This window comes from Carettochelys insculpta, chromosome 7, assembly GCF_033958435.1.
Source record: "Carettochelys insculpta isolate YL-2023 chromosome 7, ASM3395843v1, whole genome shotgun sequence".
Taxonomy (NCBI): domain Eukaryota; kingdom Metazoa; phylum Chordata; order Testudines; family Carettochelyidae; genus Carettochelys; species Carettochelys insculpta.
Window position 1 is genome coordinate 56,060,585 of NC_134143.1, and position 17,861 is coordinate 56,078,445.

General features: G+C 41.1%; 1 protein-coding gene across 8 annotated transcripts in view; it reads right to left on the reverse strand.

Moving 5' to 3' along the window:
• The window catches only part of PLEKHA1 (pleckstrin homology domain containing A1), an 81,676-nt gene extending 64,583 nt beyond the window's left edge, over positions 1-17,093 (reverse strand). The window contains exons 1-2 of one of the 8 annotated variants that reach the window (XM_075000506.1): positions 16,860-17,093; positions 5,666-5,811 (exon numbers count right to left, since the gene is read on the reverse strand). The gene's annotated coding sequence lies outside the window, so the exon portion shown is untranslated. Of the gene's footprint in view, positions 1-5,665; positions 5,812-16,715; positions 16,739-16,859 lie in introns of those variants that run through there. The other 7 variants (XM_075000511.1, XM_075000505.1, XM_075000509.1 and 4 more) reach the window with 7 other exon arrangements.
• Between the last annotated feature and the right edge of the window lie 768 nt (positions 17,094-17,861).

A 17,861-nucleotide genomic window follows, 5' to 3' on the forward strand; every position in this document is an offset into this window, starting at 1 on the left:
TGAGGTTAATTTGTGATGCCGTTACATGCTTTTTGGAAAAATCAGTTCTGAAACTTTGTTTACTAGTACTAACCACCTGTTCTCATTTTGTCTGTATCTTTTGCTGTTTCATCTCACGTACAGACCATTGCATCATTCTTTTCCATTTTTATCCACAGGAGCCAGGGAAGTCACTGGCTCTCAAACATAACACTGTAAGCAAGTAAATTTTCATTCTTTTGGAACAGTGATCAAAAAATCCAAGTAAGACCAACATTAAAAAGTCACATATAAAGCTTGCCTCATGTCAATATATTATAAAATAGGATGAGAACAATTTACATAGTCTTTCTTGAATTGTACTTTTATATTTTGCCAGAGATAATACAGATTAAAAATGAACTTTAATTAGCTTCTCAACTCTGTACAACTGAGTTTAGGAAAGTAAACTTTTTCAATGGTGAGAGCATTCCGACTGTTCTACTGAGCAATATGGTAAAGCTTTCTTTAAAAGGTTTATGGGAATGGTGTTATCCATTTTTCCCCACTGTTTATTGCCTTGTCTCAAAGTCATCAGTTAATCTCCCCATCATCTACAGGAGTGGGACAGGGAGAAGAGATCTGCTGACCATGTACACACACGCATTCACACCCAACTACTCAGGCATTATGGCAAGATGTGAGGAATTTGTTGTTACATTTTTCATTACATATTTATATTTGAGATCACCAGCTATGGTTCAAGAAAATTCTAAGTACACAAATGCAGTTAGCAAAACTACCCTAGTACAGGAGTCCATCTTGGTTACCCTATCCTGGGAGACCATCTTGCAGCCCACTGAGATGAAGGAGGGCCACCCAACTCACTCACTGTATTATAACTATATGTCATACTATGAGCACAATTACAGCTTAACTATTTGCGAAAAGTATAGGCAAACCAGAGAAATGGGATATCTATAAAAAGCAAATACTGACAGCTGATTTCCTGTCAAAGCAGGTTGAAACTATTCTCTGTAGATACTCCACAGAAACTGAAACAAGAAAAATTGTACCCATTTCTTTCCAGCAAAGTAGCGAATGAAGTTTCAAAAGTCCATACTTCACATCTGCTAAGTAAAAATGGAGGCTTCAATGAAAACTGTTTCATATTACATTTTAAGAGGATTCAAAAGAACAGCCGATGAATGGCTGAGATAATCCAGAATTTAGAACTTAGTTTATAAAACCCAAACCTGAGGAAAGGTTAAGGTTTTATTTCTCAAACTCTAAATAAGTATGAACCATCCTCAAAGAACTCAATCATCCTAAGATTTAGTCACATACAGTAAATCCTTGAAACACAGAATTTCAAGTTGCGCTTAATTTGCAATAGTAACAGAGAGATGTGAGTTAAGGCACATTTTGAAATCCTGCTTCCCCCGGCTCTGGTTCAACCCCCATGGCTGCATGCAGTTCCGGTTCAACCTCCCCCTAGCCCTGCTCACCACCTGCACACAGCTCTGGCTCACTCCTGTTCAACAACCTCTCTTCCCCCAGCAGCTCAGCTCAGCTCAGCATCCCTCACACACAGCCCCACTTCAAACCCCGCACAGCCCAGCTCACCACCCGAGCACAGCTCCAGCTCACCCCCACCCTTCCACTGCACAGCTCCAGCTTCCAGGCCCCCACCCCTCTTGCAGCCTTAACCCACCCCAGGCTTAACCCCCCATTCCCCTCCTACAGCCCCAACCCATCAAAGGCTTAACCCCACCAACGCCTGGACTTACCTTGCAAAAAGAGCTCCAAGTGCTCCTGCTCCTTCCATGGCTGCAGAACGTGTGCCCTGCTGGGATAAAAAGCCATCCTCCAACTTACACGAAATTCAAGGTACATGAGGGTACATGGGAACGGAACCCTCACATAAATCGAGGCACTACTGTACTGTCCTTTAAGCATGTGATTAATTCTACTAAAAGCAGTGTGACTACCTCTAGGCCTCAAATCTTGGTAGGGTTGGGGCCAAAGGGTAGAAGATTTAATTTACTTGGTAGTCCAGTAGGCCCTTGAGTTATGTGAGGGTTCCATTCCATGCATTCTCGTGTAACCCAAATTTTGTATAAGTGGGGGTCCAGCTTTTTCCCTGGCGGAACACATGTTCTGCAGCCAGGGAAGGAACAGAAAGGTAAGACCTGGGGTGGGGGTGGGGGGGCAGTTGGGGAGGGTTGAGCCTGGAGGTGGGTTGGGGCCATGGGAGGCGGGGAGACTAAGCCTGGGGTGGGTAAGGGCTGCAAGTGGGTGAGTCATGGAGTTGAGCCAGAGCTGTGCGCGGGGGTGGTGAGCCGAGACACGAGGAGGTCTGAACAGAGGAGGGGGGAAGAGAAGTTGTTGGATCGGAATGGGGGTGTTGAACCAGAGCGGTATGCAAGGGGTGGCGTCTTGAACCAGAGCCAAGCACAAGGGTTTAAACTGGGATGGGAGGATTGAGCCGGGGCTTATAAAACTATACCACTCCTTATTCCTGTATGCCCTTTGTTGAAAATCCAACATAATATTTTAAATGATAGGATAAATTACATTTCAAAACTTAAGTTTTCTGCAGAACACCAGTTCAAAAAGGTGCTTTATGGCTTTCATAAAATAAGCCACAGATTATGAACACACAGCAGATACAAATTTGATTTGACTCCCATGGAAAATATCACAGTGTAATACTTTCAAGTTGTAAAAAAATTTACCACCATCCTGTTACAGAAATATTACACTTAAGTACATAAATACTAATTCTAATCCATGAGGTCAACAGTACACAAAAACTGTTACTATAAAATGGCAGTTTGGTGGATTATGTGACATGAGTTAGCAGCTGTACTTATGCTCGGGGCAACTAACTCACAATGCCATTGCCACTACTGGCATTCTTAAATAATGCCAACAGACAATGAACTATCACACTACATCTAAAGAGACCTTTTCAAGAGTGGCACCACAGAGTTGTGTGCTCATATCCCATACTATTCTTTCTCCATGAATAATGATCTTGGTTCCAAAACAACGAATCTAACATTTTACTAGCACTTAAAATACTTAAAAAAAAAGTTATAATTCAAATATAAATTGCATAAATTTCAGTGGATGTATTCAAGTAATACCCATCAATATTACAAGGAATTACAGAACAAGTTCCATTGACGTCTGAGACTTTTACTAAGTCTCTGAGATGCTTTTTAAAGGCACAGGATTATGGGCCTAATCAAACAGAATGGAGCCTATGCCTAACTAATGCGCTCACATATCTAAATGTACTGCTAGATCAAGATCTAAATCCATATAAACAGCATATAAACTTATTTGCCTTCCTTCTAAAATTCAATACCATAAACTCTTTCATATCGAGCAGCCCCTGGACCAGGAGGTTCCCAGATATTCAAATATTCTGGATAATAAAGAGGTATACCTAGCAATGCGTAAAACTGAAGAAATATAAGATTAGATATTAACAAACAAAAATGTATGCAGAGTACTGTACCAACAACAGTAGTACTGTACATTGTAAAATTGTACTGTATTGGCTGTATTTACCTTCACTATACTGTACTTATGGAAAATATAACTAAAATTTACTTAGGGTTAAAATGCCAGTTATTTGAGAGTTCTGGATGAGAGAATGCCGAATGTGAAAGAGTTTACTATAACAGTTTTCTCGGAAGTAAAAGTATTACTGATTTTCCCCATACCTCCACACAGATTGTATTAACTCTAGCATTAGGCGATAAACTAGCAAACAAAGCTTTTATAAACCAGGGATGAGTAAACTTTTTATGTCAGGCCCCAGTTTTCTTCCCTCCTCCCACCCACACTCAACCTGTCTAATGTAATCCAAACCAATACAAATTTCAGCTATGTTCATATGAAAAAAATATATACAAAAACTTTATTAATCTGCATACAAACATGAATACACATGCATAAAAACAGTAAAATATTTCAACATTTTTAATTAGATGGACAGGCCTGAGATCCAGTAGCCGACCATGCTGTGTCCCCTCCTTACAAAATTTCACGAAACCTCCTCCCTGAGGGGCCTCACCCCATAGCTTAATACAGAGGTGTGTAAAGTATGTAACTGAGACTGGTCAGTAAATATCCTATGTATTTGTTTACACAGGTCCTTAGTATCATGAGCTCCGGTTCTCTGAGCTGCTTGTTTAGAGTAAGACTGGCTTCTTCTAAGTGCATTCCTGCACACTTTCCAGTAAGACTCCTATAAAATGCAAGAGAGTATCAGGTGTTTCTAATGACTTCCCACTCTGATACCTTGTTTGCCAGTTAAAGCACCAGTCCTTCACTAAGAACAATGGAAGCATCGACCACCGAACCCATATGGAGCACCCTGGAAGTCAAGGGAACTCCACATGACAACAAGGGGTCTGCTCATGTAGGTTTCAGCACACCATTAGAATCCAAATTACCTTATGCTAACAGTACTAATGATAACAAAGAGAGGTTGGAGTAACAACCCAATACACTATTAAGTGTACTAGTCTCCTCATCTTTTGGGAGTTTTAACATTTTCTCGAAAGAAACATAGAAAAGGGAAAATCTTTGTTTCTCATTTGTAGCATTAATATACATTTTTCTGTCCCTGTGATTTTTGTGTTGGTATGATCATCACTTTTACTTCCTGCTCTGTTTGAAAATGCCAGAGTGTTTGAACCTTGTGTTTAACCTTTAACTCTCTGAAAAGCCTCTTCCTGAGACAGAGCTGATAAGAGTACAGGAAGGTACATTTCTACCAAAAGTCTCTTCTAGAAAACATTGCATTGGCATTTGAAAGGGATTTTATTTTGAAACATTAGCATGATGTACATGAAAATACACTCAAACGATGTACAGTAAAAGGTACAGGTGGAACCTCTCTAGTCTGGCACCCTTGGGACCTGACTGGTGCCGAATGAGAGAGTTTGCTGAACCACGGGAGGTCGATATTGCCTAGCACCTTACCAAATGCTTACTGGACTCTTAGGCGACATTTAGAGGCAAATTACCATTAAATAAGAGCACAGAACACAAAGCCAGGACAGGTGGCTGTAGACAAGTTTTATGGGACCACAGGAAACTTGGCTACACCCATGATAATGGACATCTGACTTACGAAAATCATGCCCGATGAGGGATGTTGCTGGGCAACCTGTACTGAATAATCTCAGAAGTTTTCATGTAGCTACATAGATTCAATGACCAAGATGTTTTTACTACAAAAAATGGTTGCAGACATTCAAATGATTACCAGAAAGTGCCTCACCTTTAAAGCTATTACATGCACAACAGCCTTATGCAGATAGAAACAGAAGTATCAGAAATTAATTTGAAAACTTCAATACAGAAAATGCTAGAAGCAGAGTTTACAGTTTGTGAATTAGTCATCCATTATCATCAGTGATATCCAACCTTCAGGACTATTAATTCCGGTCCATGGGAAGCACTACATTCAAATTAATTGTTCTGGATTACAAACTGAAAGTGTTTCACTTTAAAAAAGAATCAGAAAGCACATTGAATTCAATCATTTGCACCAGCCTCACCACTGTTCGCAGGAGCTAGGCAGTGATACCAACATAAGCTGCCTAAGATAATTTCCCTGTCAGCCACAGGAACAGTTCTAGTTTGAAAGCTAAGAGTGCTCAGAGAAACTGTTGTCTCTTACCTGTTGCAGCTGATCAGCGGTTACGGTGTTGATTATCTCTTCCATTACAAGGAAAGCATAAAGTGGGTTCTAATTACTCTATTTATTGGTTCCTTACCAGCCTCCAGGAGAGCTCAACTGGCTCTTCACGTGTCATAGGGTGGTGTCTGACAAAAGATAGAGTAGATGGAGGAGAGCTACTTCGGGCAACTCAGAAGATTAAAAAAATAAGATTCAATACAGTTAATTGGATATGGGTCCCTAATTCTCTGCACCCAGCCCAATTTACTTACTCCAGTGGGCAAGAGGTTTCTGGGAACTGTACACTGTGTGGAAATTTTTAGAGCACAATGCATGAAGTAAGCAAATGTGTCCCAGTCCATAGGTTAAGTCCCTCTGACTTTAATACAAGTTGTGCCCTCAGAACAGGAAGATTAGACACCACTGACTTATGTAGAAATAGTCAAGCTCTAGAATCATAAGGTCAGAAGGGACCACAAGGGTCATCTCATTTAAGGCTTGGTCTACACTAGCCAGATAAGCCAACTGCAGATATGCAATTCTAGCTACAGCGGTTGCATAGCTAGAATCGACTTATCTGCAGCTGACTTACCTGGCCATCCTCACTGAGGAAGGTCAATGGAAGAGTTTCTCACTTTGACCTCCCTTACTCCTCGCAACAGCGAGGCATACAGAGCATTGACTGTCAACCCCAATATGTCAATTCTGCATGTCCCTACCTGGAGTGTGAAATTGAACCCCATATGACTGATCCTGAGCAGGTTGATCTTCCTGGTACATGGTCTGAGACTACTCGATCTCCTCCAAATGCCTTCTCTTTACTTTTCCTAACCACCTTTCAGGAGAAGGACCATTCCTCCTATTTTGCTGACAGTCAAGCACATAAGGCAGGAGTTCGTCAGCCTGGAGTTACCCATCATTTAGATGCAAATAAATTTACAGAAGACACATGGTTAAAATTTGGCCCATTCTGAAAAATGGGCCATGCTGTGAAGGCCAAAAGTATTCAAAAAAGAATTATACAAGTTTGTGCAGGATAGGTCCACCAATGGTGATTAGCCAACATAGTCAGAGATGCAATCTCATTTTTTGGTTAACACTAAACCTCTGCTTCCAGAAGCAACAAGGAAAGGATCTCTCAATAACTGCCCTGTTCTTTTAATTCTTGCTAAAGCGGTCAGCACTGGCCACAGTCCCGAGACAAGACACTAGGCTATTTGGACCACTGGTCTGACTTTAATATGACCATTCTTATGACCTCACCCTTGTATATCCACTCATCACCTTCAGCTGAACTATTATGATTCTATCTGGGTCTAAACGGTAACTTCTCAAAGAGGCTACAGCTGATACATGAATTAGTGGTCCATCTCATAAGCAGGATGCTTCATGACCTACGTTGGCTCCTCTACATTCCATCAATTTCAGGTTTCTAGTGCTTATCTAGAAATGGAGAAGGCTGCAACTAAGGGCTCAATAACTCTTTCTTGTACTAGAGCCAGCCACAGCAGTACACTGGGTGGAAATATTTAGCCTACATTGATCACTGCTAGGATAATGGGTACAGTCAGTATGACAATTTGAAGCTCCCGGAAATGATTAACTGAACTGCTCAACACATTTGCAGATCAAACCCCTGCCCTCAGAAAGGGAATTTTAACCAGCCCTTACACACATACCTCATCCATCTCTCTCTCTCCCTCTCCCACGGCCTACTGGAAGGATTTGAGGATTGGTACTGGCCCTAAGGTAAACTGAGTTTGAGACCCCTGTAGTACATAAAACAGTGCACAACAGGCAAAAGGTTGACTTGCCAAATAAGAAAAACAGTTTGCCAAAACAACTGTTGTAATAGAGAAAAGATAAGTTTATTGTATCCTCCTACAAGAGAAATATACTTTACAGCTTCCATTAAATTGTAGTATTTTAAGGCAGCTCATTTTTATAAAAGACTTGATGATAAATAAGTGTTAATTCACTGCACTTAGTACTCTTACTTGTCTGAGAAAGTTAAAGTATTTACTACCACATTTTCTTGGAGATATAAATGTAGACTGTGGGTGTTTAGGACCACTACAGTTAGAAAAAGACTATGTTTCTAAACAGTCACATTTACATGTGAATATACAGCATATTTCAGCTCAGACAAGAGTTTACACCTGAAGCTTAAAAATCTTAAGCTTTTTAGAATCTTAAAAACTGAAGCTCCTATTTGTAGAGTTTAGTAACTCTTCTGTCTGCAAGTGTGTGCCATATACATTTTGTTTACAATATTAGTAATATCTCACATTTGTAGAGCACGCTTCAACCAGAAATATCCCAAAACACTTTATATACTATATAGAATTACTTTAACCACCTCTAAATCACACTGTCCTTTACATTTATTTGTGTGGGGGTGTGGCAGGGGGATGCTGATTCTTCCTATACTCTTTCACATATGTGAAATTCAACAGCTCAGATTTCATTTCAAAGGCTCTTGGCTATAGTCCAATAGAGCTAATAAATCTTATTGAAAGCTAAAATCTGAGCTTTAATGCCCTAAATTTAAAGCACATCCCAAAAGCAAAAGGGATCCATGTAACACCACTAGTTACACAGAACATTGCTTTTGTATTTTAATCTGAAGGTTAGTAATGACAGTTTTTAGTGTTTTTGTCTTTTTTTAAAAAATCTGCAAAACTACAGAACAAATAAACTAATAGGGAATGACCTACAGTATATTTCTCCTGTTCAGATTTGTTAACTAAGTTCTAATCAGTTACACCTGTGCAATCACACTGAGGCCACTCAAGGTTACACAGGTGTCAAAAAAAGCACAATTTAAAAAAAAAACAAAAAAACATAGCACCACAGAGGCTAGAATTCAAAAACTAAAAAGGAATGTCACAGAGGCCAAGTCTGCAGAACTACAATAGTCCCTGGAGTTACACAAGGGTTGTATTCCCACACACCCTAGCATAACTCAAATTTCACGTACATCTGAGGCAGCTTTTTTCCCCAGTAGAATGTAAGTTCAACAGCCAGGGAAGCAGCGGAAAGGTAAGTCCTGGGGTTGGGGGGGAACAGTTGGGGAGGGTTAAGCCTAGTGGTGGGTTGGGGCCATGGAAGCGGGGCACAGGGGGTTAAGCCTGGGGTGGGTTACAGCTGCAGGGAGCTGGGGGTGGTGTTGAACCGGGGCCATGTGCGGGGAGGAGGGGTGAGCCAGAACTGTACATGTGAGATTTGAACTGAGCCCGGGGGGGGAGGTGTTTGAACTGGAGTCACGCAAAGGGATTGAACTGGGGGGTGTGGGGGGTTGAGCCAGAGTCATGTGGAGGGGAGGGGAGCAGTAGAGGGTTTGAACTGGAGCCACAGGCAAGGGATTTGAACCGAGGCAGGTCAGGGAGGGTTGAGCCACAGCTGGGGGAGGGAAATTAAACCAGGAGCGGGTTGAGCTGGAGCCACATGAGGCTGGGGGGTGTTGAGCTTGGGATTCTGAGCTGTACGTAACTTGTGTTAATGCGAGTTAAGCACAACTCAAAAAAATCATACATTTTGAGGATTTACTGTATTAGCAAAGCATTTTGACTTATAAAATGAGCATATTCGATAGTCCAATGGAACCACACATTTTTAAATAGAATTGCAGTCTATCCAGCCAAATGTTTTAAATAATTTGCATTTATTTTCTTCCCTCCTATTTTAGATTTTCACTCCATGCTCCCTTGTGTGCTCTTTCCCACTTTGCTGTCCTAGCAGCCTTAACGGTACCATTTCCCAAGAATGGCGAGTCTGCAAAGTCACAATTTTTGTCACCTCACAGATTCCTCCCACTCTGGCCCCCTCACTTCTTACAACACAAGTATTTATTTAGCCCAATTATATTATCTGAGTATTTAATATTTATTTATTCTCACAACACCTCTGTGAGAAAAGGAAGTATTATAATTGGCCTTTTACAGATGGAGAACTGAGGCACAGAGACTACAGCTTTGTCTGTACATTTCAAGTTCAAAGCGTTGCTATAGCAGTACTGTCACAGCAAGAGCTCTGGGAGAAAGTTCTCTCAGCCCTCTAGGTAAAATATCTCCATGAGGGAAGTAACCAACAGTGCTGAGCATGAGGCTCCCAGCACCGTAGCACTTTCAACACTTGCACTTTACAGTGTTACAGTTTACTGCACTCACAGGATGCTTTTTAACACCCCTAAGAGAGGAAGCTATAGCACACTGTGGCTACATCTACGCTTACTGGGAATGTCGATGGCTGCTATGCAATTTTTGGTATGCCCACTGCATATCTAAAAATCGATTTTGCAGCAGTCAACACTGATGCCTGTCCTCACTGCAGAATGTTGACGGAAGTGCTCCTCATTCCTTAATGCTTGTGGCTCACAAGGAGCGCCAGGCTTAATATTGATCCCAGAACGCACCATTCTGCACATGCACAAAACGGTGCCCCAGAAGATTGAACCTACGCATTTGATCTTCCATGGCTAGTGTAGACATAGCCCAAGTCAGTGTAAAGAAGCCCAAAGTAGTTTGCCCAACACCACATAAGAAGTCTGCAGCAGAGCAGAGAACTGAACCAGTCTCCCAAGTCCAAGGTTTGTGCTCAACCCACTGAACCAACCTGCTCTATGCAAAACCTAATACTATTCAGATATTTTGAGGCAAAGTCAGGCATAAGTTCCAAACTTGAAACTGTTTATATTGTTGAATGCCATAAATGTGCACGAGACCTGCAGATTACATTAGCTCAAAGCTAAATGATTTGTGAAATGCTTTCAGTCAGAAACTTAATGAAGTTCCTTTAACACAGAAAAATACCTACACATTCTGTTTCTGCAACTCCTTTGAGGGGAGACAGTACTCCTGAATGCCAAGAATACAAACCAAGTTTCCTGCCCGCATGCTAACAAAATCCTGCTGCTCTGCTTAACACTAACAGGAAAGGTTTTTTTGCAAAATAGTATACCAATTCATATGTAAGTATTTCCACAGCTAGTTAGGCTTCATCATATAACAAGAGTTCCTTAACTCTAGGGAATTTCTTTTCAATATTTGTTCAAATGTCAGAAATCTCCTTAAGAGTGAAAACATTTACTGGAAATAGAGCCATGCCTTTTGCACTTATTCATTCTGATGTCTGTACACAAATCTGACTTTCACTTGAAAAGCTGGATTTAAATAGTAAGCTTGTTTATTCCTAACTTTTTGCATATGAAATAAATTAATGCAAGCACATTAATGCAAATCATAAATTAAGATTTAAAATTACTGTTATGTAGACATCTTAACGCCCTACATCTCTGGCCATATTCACTAAGATTCTGATATTTATTGTTATATGTCAAAGTTTAACTCATTCACCTTTGACATAACTGATAACCATCAGTTTCCAGAGATGTTTAATCCTACTTTATTTATGAAAAACTCAAAGAATGGATTATTCTCAGAGTGATGCAATGACTCAGACCTTAGTGACAATAGTTTAACTATTTGCTCTATTTTGTACAATGGTTGTTATGTTCTAGGCAGCAAATATATGAACTACCACATTTCTGGCATTAAGTATTGTCAATTATTTATACTATGTGTTCTCAGAGACCTGTAAAACAAGTGAGCACAAGGGTTTATTGGGGGTTCAAAAGCCACTGAACCTTTGTAAAGGTATTTTTATATTATGCTAACTATTTACCAGTTTTACAAAAAAGACAGTTTTTCATCACAAGCTGTTATTAAACACTGACAATTTTTTGACAGATGGTTGGAATCAAAGGAATTGCACACTTCCACAGACCGAAAAGCATCCTTATTTAAGATTTACTGACTTGCTGAAGGAACTGTATTTGATATTATGTGCATCATGAGTTCTGCAAAATCAGGCCCCAAAAACATGAAGTAAAAATTGAGAGATCGTCATGGAGTTTTTACAAATACACTGAAGTTTGAATGTTTGGCATGCTTGGCTCTACCATAAGCATGACTTCATTCTCTATTAGGTGAAATGAGCTTTTATGCACACAAGCAAAGCCCTTAACTTTTTCTCCACTAACAAGAATCTACAAAAATGGTTCCACTAGCCGATTATATCCTTATCCTGTAGCACAGTCACCCTTCGTCTATTATTTGGATGATAAAACTTCCTTTCCTTTTGTAGTCCAGTCAGAGCTACTACGAAAAATCACAGCCTGCACTTGAATATCCTCTCCTCCCATCCCCACCACACTCAAGATTTTCCTTTTGTCTCTTTTCCACAATTAATAATTAAGCCTGGGAAGAAAATGACAGTCTTTCACACCTGTGGCTCAGTTGTCCCCATGCTGTGATCAGGACATCAAAGGTTTCTTTTTATGACAAAATTAATACAAGAACACCTAAATTTTCACAATTAGCCTCCACTACTGGAAGGAGCAATCTTCAACATCTCAAACATTTAAAGCTGCCCCTTAACACCTGATATATGTTAAACAACTATTACATACCTGCATGTCACTAAGTATTTTATTTACATAGTACAATATATTCTAAAATATTGCAACATTCTTCACAGATTTATACAACAAAAGATTTCCTTGGAGATTATTTCATCCACTTCTTGATAACAACCCAGCTGCAACAGCACAGAGCAACATGCCAGTTTAAAACAAGAAACAATGACTACATTTTTCTACTTAGACTACCAGAATGACTTTAGGTAGGTAGAATTCTTACCCAAGATTACACCTTTGCACTTGAACAATAATGCTAAGTGATCTTTAAAGTTCTTCATTTTGGGTTTGTTTGTCTGGCTTTTTTAAATTTCCTGGGAATCGACTGTGTTTTATTCAAATGTTTTTAAAAGAGTAGAAAAATCAGTAAAAATGGAAGCAGGTGTAAGGCGCACTCTAGCTTCTGCCATGAAAAAAATCCTGGATCCCAAAAAAGCCAAAATTCACTTTTTAAAAAAAAATTATATATATAAAATATATAAAAATAACCAAAACACTGGCTTTTTCAAAAACACAGGAAATCTCTCTCTCTCTCTCTCACACACACACACACAAACAAAATGGTAAAATAAGGAAAAATATTGGAGATCATTAACAGCAGCAAAAGCAACACGAGGACCATAAACTTTTAAATTTTAGCTCAAGGAGGCTCCAGCAGTATAGTTCTCCCTAACACCACACTGAGGCACTAGTTAAGTGCTGATTCACAGGGAATAGCAACTAGTCCCAAGGTGTCCAAAATGCTTGGCGTTTGCCCCATGTGGCGAACTGGACACCTCAGTGTGGCTAATGCAGCTCCTGAGAGCTGCACACATGGAGTGCCTTCTACCCACTCTGCACACACACACACACACACACTTGGTGTGACAAGTGTGTGGCGGCAGCAGCAGTGGCAGCTCCAGTCCAGACCTGGCACAGCTCCAGCAGCAATGGCTCTGGAGAGTCGCAGCAGGTTGTTTTTTTTTTTTTCCGGTGGGGAAGATCCTTTAATTTATATTGGTCACCACTGCACTTGTCTATCATTTTCTGCAGCACATAAGTGTTTCTGAGAAGTCTCCCATCCAATTATTGATTCAGGTAGTTGCTGCTAACACAAACATTGTCAGTTTTTTTTAAAACCTCAGCTGTCCAACCTTTATTTACCTTACTTTGGGTACACTGAAGATTAAACATTTATACTGTCTCCCCTATATTGTCAGTTATGCCTCTCTGTGAATTTCTCTCATCAATAGAAAAAAATTCCAAAAAAGGGGAGTTTCATTTCCAAGCCATAACAGCTGGCAGAGAGTCACAGGGACAGGTGAAGTACCTGCCATTAATTTTCATTCACTTTTTGAAAGTTACTGCATTTCCAGTGGGCATCCCTTTAATTTGTCCAAAATGACAGGCTCAAAACAGGGCAACTGAAAGGAAAACTCCCATCCTTGTTCTAACACAGTCGACTCTTTCGTATCGAGCATTCTCTTACCTGGAACTCTGAAATAACCAGCATTTTAAACATAAGTACATTTTAGTTATGTTTTCCATAAGTACAGTATAGTGAAAGTAAATACAAATACAGCAAATACAGTATGTTTACAGTCTACAATACTGTTGTTGTTGGTAAAGTATTATACATACATTTTTTGTTTCTTAATATCTAACCTGGTTTTTCTTTAGTGTTATGCATTGCTAGATATAGCTCTCTATTATCCAGAATATCTGAAGATCCAGCAACCTCCCAGTCCCAGGGCTGCGGGATATGAAAGAGTTTACTGTATTGTCTCCGCAGACTGTTGAATATAGCTCAGAATGAACTGAAAGTTGTTAGTGGCAGGAGGGAATCAACAAGACAAGACAACCATAGGCAAGTGGCCTTATTTAAAATGAAAACTAGCTTTTAAATCTCAGATGGTAAACAAAAGCTTACAGTTAGAAGTGTCATGCAGTTACCTATTTTTATTAAAGTAAAATCAACTAAAATCAATTTTACCTTTAGCTGTACAATTATTTGAAGTTACAGACAAACCTTCATCTCATTTACACACCTTGTGCTGCAATGTGTTAAAGTTTAGTTGAAGTCTATAAAAAGGAAGTAGATCAGTCCAACAGATTCACATTGTCACTTAATTGTGAAAAGCTACTGCTCCCATTTGTTTGGTCAAAAGTGTTTGTCCAAATATAACTCTCTTTCCACATAAAATATATGTCCAGCAGTGCACAGAACAAGGGACAGAATTAAAAAAAACTACATTAAAATAAAACTACAAAACTCATATTGAGCTTGGTTATCCAATGACAAAACAATATGTGCAGCTGACTTCAATACAAGTATAATGGCTTCGTAACATCTTTGGAAGGGTCTATCATTTAGGATAAAAGTTACTCCTGGACAAAGTCTAAATAAGAGAAGTTGCCAAAACTAATGATTTTACCTTGACTTCATTTTTGGATAAGCAACTGAACAGTCCTCACAATACTGTTAACAAATGCTAATAAATGCAATAACTTCTAAAACCCCATCCACACTTGGAACTGAATAGTATTTGTTTAAATATTTTACACTAAAATGATGTGTCTGGACAATGAAGATCAAGCCCAACTTTGTTAAAAACAAGCAGTCCTGCAGCACCATAAAGACCAAAAAAATTTATTAAATACAGTAAAAGCTCAGTTATCCGACACCCGGATAATCAGTTGTGTTAACTGTCATGCCACAGGAACTGGCCCAGGTTGACCCACTAGGGACAGCTGACTGGCCAAGTGGCAGTGGAGCGGGCCACCAGTCCCACTCCACTATCTGATACTTTTGATTATGTGGTACCCCCAGTTCTCCACGGGTGGTGGATTGTAGAGACCCACTTGACTTTCATGGCTTAGCTCACTTGCAGAGGAAGCCTAGAAAGAAAAAAGCAGTTTCCAGAAATGTCAACCACTAAATATTTCAAATGGTACTACATGCCCTTTAGGAAATGTCTATAGTATGTTTATTTTGGCTGCCATATAGCTTTTCTTGTTCTGAATATCTGACTATTTAAAATTTCAACAAAATGAAATCCATATGCCTTTTAATTTAAATAATAAAAGTTTCATTAGTTATAATCTACCTACAGTCAACAGGCAGGTAAACATATAATTCATTTGAAGATATTTTGCTTAGCTAAATCAGCCTAGATTCCAATCAGGTCAAAATACCACGTCAGAACTATAGAATTTTCTTGTCAGTCTACCAGAGTAATTTAAAAAAAAAAAAAAATTAAGAGTAAGACAGGTCCATGTGAAAGCAAACCCGTTCAAAGCTAAACCAAACTAGAAAGTCAATGAGTCATAACCACTATTTTATCTGCTCTTTAAACTGCAGTTTGCGATTTCAATGTCAAACGCAAATGTACATATATGCAAAACTTTTAAAAGCTGCATGAGTTAATTCCAGCATGCATACCTCTCTCACACAGACACACACTAGTCAGTGTGCACTTCAGAGCAGATAACATCAGAGTTCATCTCATGCTCAGAAGACAGAAGTTGCAAAGAAAAAACTTACTGGTAATGAGATCACCTTCTTATCTCTGTGGATGTTACAGAGTCTCAAATGCTTACTAGTTAATTATATCATAAAAGCACATAATTTTTTCCACAGAGTAAAGTCAAGTTGAAAACCTTCACCCCAGCAATGATTGTAGAGTCAGAGTGAAGCATTTCTCATACTGCAAAGCTAAGGCAAAGGGGTTTGACTAGAAAACAGTGCTCTTCCTTCAGAAGATGTAATAGCAAAACAAGGTATTTTGCCCAGTACAGAAAATAAGGGTCTATCTTCACTTACCCGAAGATTGATGCTCCAGAGAGCGATCTCCAAAGTTAGATTTAACAAGTCTAGTAAATCAACTGCAATACTCCACCAGGTCATGAAAACTAAAAGAAGTCTATCTCCCACAGCGGGGACACGACAGAAATTCGACTTAAGATATGTCAGCTCCAACTACTCTATTCTTGAAGCTGGAGTTCTGTACAATAGATCCACTTTCTCCAGCAGTGTATACCTGGCCTATGGTTTGATCTACACTAGAAAACAAATTCAACCCAAGATATGCAACTCCAGCTATAAGAAATGCTTAACAGGAGTCAATCTCCCTGAAGTAGAATTGCCAGTGCAGCCCCCAGAGTGCGAGGTTGAATGGAGAAACTCTCCCCTCGACATCCCTTGCTCCTTGCCTACTGCAGTTGACGGAGACGCGCTCACGGTTCTACCAGGTGCATTAAATCAAACCCCAGAAAATAAACCACGGTAGTGTCAGAGTTCCCCTCAGTGCAAACAAACCCCCAGATCCCTCAAGCTATACACAGGTGTCGCCAGGCCCTGGACGATTGCACACCGCCCAGGCTCTGCCTTTCTTGCGAACCCCTCCTCCCGCCTCGGAAATACCTCTCTGCCCTCTAGAGCATTTCCTCACCCACCCCACATGCTCCCACCCATCTACGACATACCCAAAACCCCCTCCCACCCCCGTCTACACCGTATCCAGAAATATGCGACCCACACACCCATTCACTTCACTCCCCAATGCCCCCCGCCCTGAATCACTCCCGCAAACACACCTCGCACCTCCAGCCGCCAGAGCCGCCACAAGGCCCCTCACCTCACTCACGCCGTCCGGCTGGCCGCATCTACCCCGCCCCTTCCCGCCCTCCGGGAGTCGCCGCTGGGGAAGCCCGAGCCCCTCCCAGGCGGCTGCTACTCACGGGAGTCCAGGGCAGGTCCGGCGGCGCCCCAGTCAGGAGGGAGCAAAGTGGCGGGGGGGGGGCGGCCCAGAACGCGGCCGCCCTCCGAGAGCTGCCGCCTCGCCCGCTCAGCGCACAGCGCAGCCCCTAGGCGCCCAGCCTAGCGCTGCCAGCGGACCGGAGCTCCTACCTCCTTTTTTTTTTTTTTTTTTTTTAAACAAATAAACTTTATTAGTATCCCTCCGCAAGAGACAGCAACGGGAAAGAAACTGGACCGCGTCCACCGCGCATGCCCTAGGGCCCCTCTGCCTCACCACCTCCAATCAAGCCACCTGGAAGCACAGCCAGTGCAATTCAAGACAAGGCGAAAAGGGGATGGGCCACGGGCCGCAGAGCATTCTGGGACATGTAGTCTCTATAAAGGCAAGCCCGCTGGACTGTAGCGGCGGGGAGTGTAGAATCTTGCGATTCTCAGTCTCGCTGTGTGGAAGGCCCTGGGTTCCTCCGGCGTCTGGGAGGTAGTAGCGCAGCGTGGCAGACTTATCAGTGGTGTCCCCAGCGCCCTCAAATCACGAGGCGGGACTTCCGATTAGGGAGGTGGCCACGAAAGACAGATCCCTGGCTCTGGAAGTAGTAGTCAGCGGGAGAGGGCGGTTGCTGGAGGTTTCCCAGTGCGCTGGATGCCCATGTGCATCTTTTCCTACCCAGTGGGCAGGCAGGGGATGGATTAGGTGAGAGTCCCACACAGGTAACATCAGGAAATTGGGCAACACTATGGACCTATCTTTCTGGTACTGGTGTATTGGAGGAAGGCAACACCTTGTATGGTGTGACCCACTGTTATTTCCACCTTTGTCCTGGAACTGAAAGCTTATGCCACAGAAGAAAAAAACAGCAATCCTGTAGCACCCTAAAGAGTAATACATTTGTTTATCAGGTCAGACCCCCAAACGCTCATTATCTAATATATGAATGTGCTAGTTTTTAAGGTGCTACACAACTGCTTGTTTTTTGTAAAGTTAC